Source organism: Mus pahari, chromosome 14 (genome assembly GCF_900095145.1).
Source record: "Mus pahari chromosome 14, PAHARI_EIJ_v1.1, whole genome shotgun sequence".
Lineage (NCBI taxonomy): Eukaryota > Metazoa > Chordata > Mammalia > Rodentia > Muridae > Mus > Mus pahari.
This window is the reverse complement of record NC_034603.1, coordinates 73,888,414-73,897,060: the sequence shown is the minus strand read 5'-3', so window position 1 is coordinate 73,897,060 and position 8,647 is coordinate 73,888,414. Positions and strand designations below refer to the sequence as shown.

At 46.8% G+C, this 8,647-nt stretch overlaps 1 protein-coding gene across 4 annotated transcripts in view; it reads left to right on the top strand.

Moving 5' to 3' along the window:
• Window positions 1-8,647, top strand: part of Tex2 (testis expressed 2) — a 117,630-nt gene that overhangs the window by 30,042 nt on the left and 78,941 nt on the right. Inside the window, exon 1 of one of the 4 annotated variants that reach the window (XM_029545972.1) lies at window positions 5,798-5,883. The exons of the other annotated variants lie outside the window; for them this stretch is intronic. The gene's annotated coding sequence lies outside the window, so the exon portion shown is untranslated. Of the gene's footprint in view, window positions 1-5,797; window positions 5,884-8,647 lie in introns of those variants that run through there. 4 annotated transcript variants of the gene reach the window in all.

Here is an 8,647-nt window from a genome sequence, read left to right as displayed (position 1 = left end):
AAAAAAAAAGAAAAGAAAAGAAAAGAAAAGATACAAAGGGGATCTAGATGTGGTGCTGTGTATATACCTTTAATCCCAGCTCCCAGGAGGCAGAAACAGATGGAGGTTTCTGTAGGTTTAGGCCCGTCTAGTCTCCATAATGAGTTCCAGGTTAGCTGGGACTATACAGGAAGATCCTGTCTCAAATAGCAAGCAAGCAAACACATAAATTAATGCCAGTGCAGTTAACTGTAACACGCTTGCTCTTTACAGTTTATGGACTCTGTCTCCTTCCCACAGTTTGGGGGGCCATGCTTCTTCCACTGGGATCCTCAGTGGACAAGCCAGGAGTGTGGAGCCAGCCAGGCTACTCCTGAACACGTGTTCTTCTGGTTAGCCTTGGCTCTCAGCTGTGCCATGGAGGGCAGTTTGGGGTGTTGAGTGATCTGAGTGGTGTTTAGTGGATTTGCAGGAAGCTCTGAGTCTGTCCAGCATTGTGCTTGGGCAGACACTATTCTCCAAGGACTCACAGACGCTAGAGGATAACCGAGCAACACACTTGGCACCAGTCGTGTGGGAAGGCAGGATACTACAGTTGATGGGCAGACGTGTGAGCAGAGACAACAAGGGCAGTTTCCCAGAGCTTGTTTCTTGAAGCATTAGCAGAGCCCCATGCAGCCATCAGGCTTGGAGCACCTTCAGAATTAGATCAGGCCGTCTGGTTCTGTGTTGCGTGCTCATGTTTCTGGTTATGAAATGCTCTGTATGCTTAATTTCCTCTGCTCTGCCAAGAAGCAGCTTTTCTCTTTTGCCTTCGTGCATCCAGGTTCTTTTCAGTCCACCTGCTTTTCTTCGCTGACCCTTATTCCTGCCTCTTGTCTGGCCTTTGAAACAGCCCAGGGCCAGACCTTTGGGGACAGGCGAGGTGGAGCCATGTTGGGACCAACTCTACATCTAGGGTTTGTGGGCCTGGACCAGGCTACCACCTAAATGCCAGACAGCACAAGACCAGTGCAGCAAAGACCAGGAGCAGGACACTGACCCATTGTGCCGTGTGGCCATAGCAGCAGCAGCCCACTTCCGACCCCTCATTTGAAGTGTCTGAAGAGTTGATTGTCTGGGCTTAAGGAGGCGTGGCTCAAGTGAGTTTCAGGCCTGGCATAGAGGAATGGCTTTTGAAGTAGTAGCTTGGACTGGATTAACCAGTTGATTACCACAAGATGCCCAAGAACAGCTTGAGTTCTGTATAGTTCTCGTGGAGTTCCTGGTCCAGCTTCACCTGTTTCCCTCTGTCTGTCTCTCTCTGTCCCCTCCCTGCCTCATCATGGCTTCCTAATGTTACATACTGTTTCGGACTACTGAGCCTCAGTTCCCAGAGTAGCCAATTGTGGAGCATGTGCTTGCATGTGCACACATACACACATATGTGAGTGTGTGTGTGTGTGTGTGTGTCTGTCTGTCTGTCTGTCTGTCTGTCTGTCTTTCTGTCTGTATGTGTTTCTACATATAGGTTTATAACTGCTGGGAACATTTCCACATGATGTCTTTCCTTTCCACTCATCAATCATAATGAGCCCTGAGATGAGAAAGGATGGCTGGGGCATCCATGTGTGAAAGATGTTTCCTAGGATTTATTGGTAAACCATTTGCCCAGTTGTCCTTTGAAAACTATGACTAATGATGTAATGGTTGGGGCTGGAATCTTGGCTCAGAGGTAAGAGTGCTGGCTGCTTTTCCAGAGACCCAGGTCCCAGCATCCATGTGGAGGTCACATCCACCTGTGACTTCAGTTCCAAGAGATCAGATGCTCTCTTATGGCCTCTATAGGCACCATGCATCACGTACAGACTTACATGCAGCAAAACGCCACCACAGACATAAAATATAACATGATAATAAATAGAGTGGTCAGAGTGTTGGCAAAATGGCTTATCAGGCAAAGGTGCTTGCTGCCAGTGCCTTTGCTCCCCAGGACCCACTTGATGGAAGAAAGACTGACTCCTGTAGGTTGTCCTCTAAGGTCACATAGTGTATGTGCCATGGCAGTTGTGCCTCCCCAACTTTGCATAAATAAATGTAATAGGGGAAAAAAAAGCCAGGGATCATGCCTCTGACTGCATATCTGCAAAGGAGGTTCCAGGAGCCAGGGAGTCATTTTCAGCCTTATAGGCTGGAGTGACTGCTCGAAGGCTAAGGACACTCATTGCTCTTGCAGAGGACCAGTATTTGGTTCCCAGCTCCTGTATGGTTACCATGAATTATTATATCTGTAATTCCTGGTCCAGGAGATCTGATGCCCTCTTTTGATCTCTGTGGGCATTAGGCACACACATGGTGGATATACATGCATGTAGGTAAAACACCCATACACATAAAATAAATTTAAAAAAAATTAAGGGCTTACTAGAAACTATACAGCTATTCATTCAGAATAAAACCACAAAAAAATGTCCAAATCATCAAGATCCTTGCCTTTTGGTTTTCCTTCTTGTCTGTGTTTTGTTTTGGATACAGTCTTAGGCAGGCCTTGAGCTTCTGATTCTTCTGCCTCTATCTTCCAAAGAATCCTAGCAAATGACAGGCATGCGCCCCCATGCCTGGTTTATGCAGTGCAGGAGACTGAGGCCGGGGCTTTGCTAGACAAATAATCAAGTGAGCCACATCCCCAGCTTTCCTTGCTGTTGTGTGGAAGTACAACTACGTGTGGTTTCATTCTGGCTCCAAGTTCTCATTGGCCATGTGTGACATAGTAGGACCTTTTGCAGCAGGCTTGGTCTAGTCTAACTCTTGCTTCAATTATCAGAAATGACAACAGGTCACACTCCCTTAGAATGAGGTGACCCTCAAATGTTCATTTCTTTGACTCAAAATCAACCAACCAACTGATTCTCTCTAACTTAGCAGTGCTTAATCATCACAGTTGTGACAGTGGCTTGATTTCATAACACTGAACTCTTTATAAATTGTATTGATTAAAATTCAGATCTGTGTTGAAATGGTAATAATGAATTAATTAATTACTGTTAAACATTGTTAGAATCTTGCAAAATTTTCAGTCAACAGGGGGAGAGGACAGAAAAGGAGGTTGGTTGTGTCAGCCTGGTACAGTGGTCCTGTGTGTTGAAACATAGATTGAGAGAACAGAATTTGGGAAGATGTGCATATGCTGAACACAACCAGTAAAAAAAAACAGGCAATTGCTGAGTGATGGTGGCAGGCAGATCTCTGAGTTTGAGGCCAGCCTGGTCTACAGAGTGAGTTTCAGGACAGCCAGGGCTATATAGAGAAACTGTCTCAAAAAAGCCAACCCTCATGGGAAAAACAACAAAAATAAAACAAAGCAAACAAACAAAAAAGCAAACAAAACAGACAATCGCTGTGTGTGTTGGTGAATAATTCTGATACTCTTGTGATACAGGCAAATGGGTCTTTGTGAGTTTAGGGCCAGCCAGGTCTATATAAGTGAGTTCCGGGCCAGAGCAGGTCAGAGCAGGTTCACTCCAGCATTTGGGAGGCTGAGGCCTCCCCCAAGATGAAGGCCAGCTTGGGTTCCACAGTGAGTGCTAGGCTGGCCTGGGCTACAGAGTGAGATCTTAAAGCACTAACCAGTAGCAAAAGAGGTTGGTATGACTGGAGACCTGTCTCAGCAGGGAAGAGCACATACTGCTCTCGCAGAGGACCAGAGTTTTCATTCCCAGCACCCAGGTCGGGCAGCTTACAACTGCCTGTAACTTCTACTCTGGGGAAATCCAATAACCTCTTCTGCATGCCAAGGGCAGCTGCACACATGTGCACATACCTCACCACCTATATACATCCCAAGGGCAGCTGTACACATGTGCGCATACCTTACCACCTATATACACATAGTTTTAAAATAATAAAGCATAAATCTTAAACAATTTAAAAAAGATGTTACCCTTGTAAGCAGCCTTGTACCTCTAAAGAGCACAGAAAGGTCACTTGTCAGAGTGAGACCCTGATGGCTTTAATTAGTTCTTTTTTTGTTTGTTTGTTTGTTTTCAAGACAGAGTTTCTCTGTGTAGCTCTGGCTGTCCTGGAACTCACTTTGTAGATCAGGCTGACCTCGAACTCAAAAATCTGCCTGCCTCTGCCTTCTGAGTGCTGAGATTAAAGGCGTGTGCCACCACACCCGGCTACGGAATGAAATCTTTTTTTTTTTAATAAGCTTTTTTTTTTTTTAAAGATTTATTTATTATATGTAAGTACACTGTAGCTGTCTTCAGACACACCAGAAGAGGGAGTCAGATCTCGTTACAGATGGTTGTGAGCCACCATGTGGTTGCTGGGATTTGAACTCGGGACCTCTGGAAGAGCAGTCAGTGCTCTTAACCGCTGAGCCATCTCACCAGCCTTTTAGTTAGTTCTTAACCTCCTGGGAGCCTATTGACTTATTTTTCTTTTCCGTTTAAAGATAAGGTGTCACTAAGTAGCTCTTGCTGATCTGGAACTTACTCATAGACCAGGCTGGCCCCTAAACTCAAAGAGATCCACCCGCCTCTGCCTCCCAAGTGCTGGGAGTAAATGCATGCGCCACCATGCCTGGTCTTTGTTGTTAAGATTTATTACGTGAGTTCTCCAGTGTACATGTGTATGTGCGTGAGTGCAGGTGCCCACAGAGACTGGGAGGTGGCATCATAGTCCCCTGGAGCTGCAGTTCTAGGCGGCTGTGAGCTGCCCAATGTGGGTACCGGGAACAGACAGAACTCATGTCCTCTAGAAGAGCAGCAAGTGTTTAATGTCATAGCTATCGTTCCAGCCCCAGAGTTTGACTTTTTAATTAGCTATTTTTGTATAGTAGGTTTGCCCATTCAACTCTTATTTCAGAAATCTAAGTTTAGACCTCACAACAGTCACACCTGTCTTAAAGTTACAAAAGCTTAATACTACTTGGGGCTGGAGAGTTGGCTCAGCACTTAAGAGGATTGGCTGCTCTTCCAGAGGACCTGGGTTCAATTCCCAGCAAACACACAGCAGCTCTGTAATCCAGCTCCAAGTGATTTGACACTCTCAGACAGACATATATATGTAGGCAAAATACCAATGCACATTAAATACATGCATGCATACATACCTCAAGCAAGGTATGGTATGAGCTGTAGACAAGCAAGTGACCCAGTGGGTGCCTCAGGCTACAGGAGAGATTTGTCGGTTTTCCTAGGGGCAGAGTGGTGCACGCAGCCAGCCCGTATCCAGTCTTCCCTTTGCTTTTATCTGTAGCCTCTAAGGAGCTCCAACTTGAATGGGCCGAATAGCAGGATCACCCACCTGCCCAGCTCTTCAGAGAGTCAAGAGAGTCTCAGGGATGATGTTGGTTTATAGGTAGCTTGCTCTCCTTGTCTTCCTCCAACCCCAGACCTTTCCTTCCAGTGCCTACTGAGGAGCAGCCGCCAAGTGCTGTCCTTGCTAATGTGGAACAATCTGTATGTTCAGATCCTGTTGAGCCCTAAAGTGTGCCATGGTGTCTTCCACAGTGGTGCTTAGAGCTCATGGACGAACGTCTTTCATGGTATACTTTAGATCGTTAGCTTCTTCCGATATTCTTCTTGTTCTCAGGGCTTTGTGACCATCCTGCTGCCTGGTATTGGCTCCTATGTAGGGCTGCTTTCTCCCTAGTTTACCCAAGTCTTGGTTTTGTTGAATGAAAAACATGTTGCACAAGAATCAAAGCTGACTCATGTCCTCGGGCTGGACGGAAAATGGAGTTCACACCCTGGGGGTTTAACTAAGTGGAGAGGGAGAGATATCTGGGCTAACTAACAGGGCCGTTGGTTTCCTGTCTAGAATTCTCTTTTTCTGGGATCATATGAACTAAGGCAACTTGGAGAATTAAGGAAGGTAACATTGCAGATAACCATTTGGCAAATTCCATGAAGGACAAGAGTAAGTAAGTTTGGTGTGGGGCGGGGAGGGGTGGTCAGAATCTGGGGTTTGACGGGTTGTTGAGTTTAGAGTTAGGCCTTACTGGAGCTGGGTGTGGCTTGTGTGGAAGAGGAGCAGGAGGGATGGGTGGGAGAGTTTTGTGTAGAGACATGGGAAGTAGTCGGTTTATGGAGTTGGCTGTGTGAGACAAGGTAGTACCGTCTCCCTGGCTAGTTAGGATCAGGGCTTGCGACCATGAGGAGAGAGAGAATCGGAGCCCTCCATGGGAGAGGCAGTCAAGAATCAGGTCAGTGGAGTCAGTCCTGAAAACAGCAGAGGACGGGGCTAACTTCCAGGATCAAGTTGGAAGGGCCTGGGGCAGGAATAGAGACTGGTGTTCATGACAAAGGCTGCTCTGGGACAGAGAGAGAGAGAGAGAGAGAGAGAGAGAGAGAGAGAGAGAGAGAGAGAGAGAGAGAGAGAGAGAGAGAGAGAGNNNAGAGAGAGAGAGANAGAGATAGAGATTGGTCCAGTTTATGGAACTCAGGCTTGGTGGCAAGCATCTTTACCTGGTGAGACATCTCTTGCTGGCCTTCCTTCACGTTTTTTGTTTGTTTTGTTTTGTTTCTGTTTTCTCTGAGGGCCAGAGAAAGGAGAAGTTTCATTTCTCACTGACTTTTGTCTCTAGAAAGACAGAGGGCCTCATGAAAGGCTCAGCAGAGGTCTAAGGATGGAAAAGGGTAGTTCCCATCCACAGGAAGATGAGGCTGGAGTTGTCCTTGGAGAGATGTTTGTCTAGAATTGATGACTGAAGCTTGAGGCAGAGAGCCCAGTAGGACTCTGCCTCTCTCACAGGCAGACAGGGGCCAGCTATGGCACCCAACAGTATCTAGGTGGGCATCAGAGGCTGCAGGGTGCCCGGGAGGCCTGATGCCTGCCCTCTACCGCCTCTACTCTTGGACCTTTGACTATCTGTTAGGCCCAGCTCTCTGTTCGTGAGCGGATGTAAGGGATGTTTCTACAGCTGGGCCAAGCAAGACAAGTCAGGAAGGCTTCCCAGTATTTGCTGGTGTGAGTTGAGCCTCCTTGAACTGTTAGAACAGTTTGGAAATGGTTTTGACTTAATTGTCTTCAGAGCATTGGCCATCTGAACTGCACTTTGGTTTCCTTTGCCTGACTTTGAATATTTGCCAAGAATGTCTCTGGTACACAGTGGAAAAGTAGAACTCCTAAGTGTGTTCTGTTCTGGTAGAATTTAGAGCCTTCTAGAAAGTTCCTTGAGGACAATGGACAAGAGTCCCCTCATCTCACAGCTCAGGAAGGTGGCGTGAGTGGAGGACCTGCCCAGTCAGGGTCTCAGCCCTCCTCGAAGCACCTGCCTCATGGCTGCGTTTGGTACGTCTTTCAGTGAGTGATTCTGGCTGGCAGTTGTTGGGATCTTACTCTTGGGGAGTTCTTGGGCCCCACTGGTTCATAGCTAGGCTGCCCTCAGCCCAAGTCCTCCTTGGGACACCTACAGTGGAGGAGGGCCTTGCCTCGGGCTTTGTAGGCAAGTGATCCTCAGAGGACACCCCAGGACAGCCATGTGGCTGGGTTGGCTCTGTCAGGAGCACGGCAGCTTCTGACTCTACAGATCGTGAGCATGGCCTTGGGTTTCCTGCCTCCCGCCATTGCTTCATGCTTCATCTACTACTTAGAGTCTGCTTTCCACTTGGTTGTGCCAGGTAGCTTAAGTAGACCCCCCGCCCCCCGCCTCCACATACACACACAAGGGGCTGCTAGGAGGTTTTGTGCCACCCTGTGCCTTAGCTCCCTGGCGCTTCCTTTTTCTCCCTTACTTGCGCATGCTCATGCTCCCTTACACACACATGTACTCAAGCTCCCTTACACACACATGTACTCATGCTCCCTTACACACACATGTACTCAAGCTCCCTTATACACACATGTACTCAAGCTCCCTTACACACATGTGCTCAGGCTCCCTTACACACACACACATGTGCTCAGGCTCCCTTACACACATGTTACTCAGGCTCTCTTACACACACACATATGTGCTCAGGCTCCTTACACACACATGTACTCAGGCTCCCTTACACATATATGTACTCAGGCTCCTTACACACATGTGCTCAGGCTCCCTTACACACACATGTACTCAGGCTCCCTTACACACACATGTGCTCAGGCTCCCTTACACACACATGTACTCAGGCTCCCTTACACACACATGTACTCAGGCTCCCTTACACACACATGTACTCAGGCTCCCTTACACACATACTTACTGATTTACAGACATGGCTCTCACTCCAAAACAGTCTGGCCTTGAACTGGAGGTGTGCATGTGCCACCATGTCCTAGTCACATGACTTCTTTAAAAAAACAAACAAAAAACCTTGGGCCCCAGCCAGATTTGAATCCCACAGATAAGTGGACTCCTGATGTACGGTTATACTTAGCAGATTTTACTGCCTATATCAATGTTAAGTCTGATATAAAGAAGTTTCTTACTGAAAAAAAGAGGCTAATATTTCTGATTCTGAACCTTTGCTCTTGGAGAAGGTAAGACCAGTAGATACTACTGGAATTCAGAAGAAATAGGCTTCTTAGTTAACTAATATGATTTGGGTGAGGAAAAAAATCCAAATACATTACTATTTACTGTAACTAGAACATACAGAGATGTGATTGTGTAAAGCAGTTTATATATATAATTTTTTTGTTTTGTTTTGTTTTTTGTTTTTTGTTTTTCGAGACAGGGTTTCTCTGTGTAGCCCTG